Below are 4,043 nucleotides of genomic sequence, written 5' to 3' on the forward strand. Positions count from 1 at the left end.
GCCCATAAACAAACAGTACTGAGATTAGAGAACATCTTTTAACATCAAATTAAATTAAACTCTGTATTATAATGAATAAAATCGATTTATGTTATGCAAGGCAAAAGGCATTTCCATCATGCGAAGCGACCGCTGCTGACGCAGCTGACTGTCTCGTCCTTGTATGTTGTGTTGCTTAAAAAATTTAATTAAAATCACAGTAAAGACTTTATAAATGGAATAAAATGTATACACACCTTTATTTCGCTGGAGTGCACCAAATCGGCGGCGCAGAGAACCTCTCTCTCCTGCAAGGATGCAAAAAGCCCACGATCTGACTGTAACTCAGCAGCTGGGTTGTTTCTTTGGAGATAGGCTCAACCCAGTGGTTGGTTAGAAAAAAAAACCCAGCATTAAAAATGACCCAGCAACTTAGTTACAGAAAAACTGCGCAGCCTTGGCTAGAAATATTAAAAACAACCCAATAAAATGACCCAATAGACTGAACCCAGCATTTGGGTTAAAAAAACAACCCAGCATTTTTAGAGTGTATAATTAAAAACTACTATTATTTATATATGATATTATTTATTGAATAATAATATTTAATAAACAACAACAACAGCCATCATAAAAGTTGCTAGGCAGTTCAGTCAAAAGTACAAAGGTAGCGCTCTGATACTTTGTCCTCAACCAAAACTATTTGCTGTGGAACACATAATACATTAATGAGACCAAAGACTGCACATTAGATTTACCCAAAACAAATTATATCTCAGGTTTAACCACTGATGTAGAGACATCAGAGCCAGCTGCGAATTCCAGAAGATTTGTCTGAGGTGCGGCTGCTCTCAGCGGGTTCATGTGCGCTGACGTCCTGGAGCTCACATCTCCGAAAATTCAGAAGAAAATTTTCAAACAGACGTTATCTTTATTAACAAACGGCATATTTGAAATCTAAACAACTACATTCCCAACTAAAAAAAAACTCTATTCTAAAAAAAACTTGAGCCATTACACTCACTGTGAGAAATACTGCAAGCAGAGTGATACAAACTATGAAATGGCTGGAGTTCTATTATAACTAGAATATTGCACCACTGGAAAACGCTTTCAGCCAATCAGATTCAAAGACCAGAAAGAACTGTTGTATAAATAAAGATTGACGTCTGTCTCTGGGAACCAACTTTTCAAGGAATTATTTAAACAAACCTCTACATAAACTACAGTTGAGTCCAAAAAATATGTGTGTAGATTAATAAAAATACATTACCAATTATAATTGTAAAATATTTTGTTCATAATTATATGGAATCATTGTTTTTTTTGTAATTAAATAATGCTTATTTATTTATTAATTTTTCATAGGGACTTTTAGCCGTCACTCAGGACTGGCATATGTGCATTTACCGTGTGCTGAAAATGACTTCTGAAAATACCCTGACCCGTTTTTATCAGCAGTTCATTCATCGATTTGCAGTGTGACCTTCATTATATGAATTTGGGTTATCATAATTGATGCTACTGTGTTCAGCATGAAGTGTACACTACAGTGCCCATAATTACTGATTATTTCTTTCACAGGAAGGCTCATTAAGGGTAATCTCCTCTTCCAACAGCAATAAATGTACTCCCAAGATATATGACAACATTTACCAAGTGAAGCTCTACTGAGTAGTGAGATCATACAGCTGATTACATGCTGAGCGCTCTGATAACTGAACACAGACGAGAGATAGAAAGCGACGGAGATTTAGAGGGGAACTGAAGGAGATATGGATTTCATAATTAGAGTGGGCGGCAGAAGTATAAATCCCCTCTGCTGAAGTTAGCGAAGAGGTATATGAAAAATCATTCACTTAAACACAACAGATCCATTTAATTTTCTCCATTAATTAGAATAATAATGAAACACTTACTCTGAGTCCGAGCACTTTCCCTTTGAGTGTAGCAGAAAGCAGACCTAAGCATTTTAAAGCTGTAGTCGAGTTCATAAAGCCAGTTTGTAATGGATTTGCCTCTCATGAGAACCAGAGAGAGAGAGTAAAAGCAACAAGAAAACATCACTCCGTTGAATTTTAGCCCCAAAACATCACACAAAATGTGCCATTATCAGCTCCTTTCACTGTTTTTTTTCTTCAAGACCAACTGTTTTTAAATTGGGCGACTCAACACAGTACTAAAACAAAAATACTTTAACTCAAATGTAGAATTGTTACTATGAACTGCACAGTCCTGACAGTAATGTTACCATGACATAGACTGAATAGAAAAATCTGCCTATTGTTTTTTCCACCCAACCTGGATTTTTAAAGTCACTGCTCTTTGGATTTAAGAGGAAAAGTGCAGGAAAGTGCTTGATTATTCCCTCCGAAGTTTGTAGTCAGCAAGGTCAAAGGGGGACCAGTGGGACAGAGACAATTTATTCTGGAATAGATAATGGGAAGGATTTAGAAATGGCCTTTGATATTACCCTTGAGAAATAAAGAAAAAGCTGACTAAATAATTTATCAGCTGCCATTAATATGAATCAGAAAATAAATTTGTAATGAGATGAATGCAAATGTGTGGTGTGTTTGTCTGTGTGTGGCCAGGATTCACAAGCGCAAGGTTATGAGTCTGTCCCTGATCCGTCAGCCGGAGGAGATGAATTCACCAAACAGAGCAGTTTCCACAGCTTGAATAAGAATGGAGCCTGAAATGAATTTTAAAGCAACACCATTTGCTGGAAACTGTCAAATCACAACAAACCGATGTCAGTATTTAAAATAAGCTACAGTCTGATGAACTGACGAGAGCGTCCGTATTGGCCAGCAGTTCTGAGGAGCGTTGATCTGGAAACGCTGCATAATTTGGCAAAGATCTACGATCATTTTCTTCCCTCAGCAGTGCATTAGCAGTTCTAAAGAGCTGCACTCTTTTCCTCATTTGCTTTAGTGTCATAATTATTTTCTCATTCGCCTCTTATTATTGCATTAATATAGCCATGATATATAATATAGCATAAATAATGCCTTATCAGCATTATTTTCTTTATATGGACTGCACCATCTCATTGTTGTTGTCACAAGCCGCTACTGTGAGGAGTGAGGCGACGAGGCGTTGACTTCAAACAAAGAGACTTTAATTAACATCCATGGAACAAGGAACACACACGTAGCGCTGCATAATTTGGCAAAGATCTACGATAATTTTCTTCCCTCAGCAGTGCATTAGCAGTTCTAAAGAGCTGCACTCTTTTCCTCATTTGCTTTAGTGTCATAATTATTTTCTCATTCGCCTCTTATTATTGCATTAATATAGCCATGATTATCCTTATCAGCATTATTTTCTTTATATGGACTGCACCATCTCATTGTTGTTGTCACAAGCCGCTACTGTGAGGAGTGAGGCGACGAGGCGTTGACTTCAAACAAAGAGACTTTAATTAACATCCATGGAACAAGGAACACACACGTAGCGGGGAAATACGAACATTCAATACCAAACGAAGTACTTAGGAAAACACAGGGCTAAAGTAATGGGACTAATCAAGGAAATCACGAGACACACCTGGAACTCAATAAATAATTAGCAAGGGAAAACTGGGTCATGGAGCACGTGGAGAGGGAAAAACACACAGAATGAGTCCAGGGGCGTGACAGCTGTGACACAATGTAATGCTATTTTTTGCCAAAACCTTCCATATTCAAATAATAATCATAATCATTACAATTATTTGTCTTTACGAACATTCAATACCAGACGAAGTACGTAGGAAAACACAGGGCTAAAGTAATGGGACTAATCAAGGAAATCAGCTGTGACACAATGTAATGCTATTTTTTGCCAAAACCTTCCATATTCAAATAATAATCATAATCATTACAATTATTTGTCTTTAAATGGTAAGTATATATATTGTTTTGATTGGGTTTTGTTGTTTATTTTCTTATTTTGTTGTTGATTGAACCCTTTTATGTTCGTTAAAGTGTCTATCGAAGGAAAAGTTCAGACTGTGAACTTATGTTTATATATATATATATATATATATATATATATATATATATATTTTATGGTTTATT

Source organism: Sinocyclocheilus grahami, unplaced genomic scaffold (genome assembly GCF_001515645.1).
Source record: "Sinocyclocheilus grahami isolate Dianchi unplaced genomic scaffold, SAMN03320097.WGS_v1.1 scaffold569.1, whole genome shotgun sequence".
NCBI lineage: Eukaryota > Metazoa > Chordata > Actinopteri > Cypriniformes > Cyprinidae > Sinocyclocheilus > Sinocyclocheilus grahami.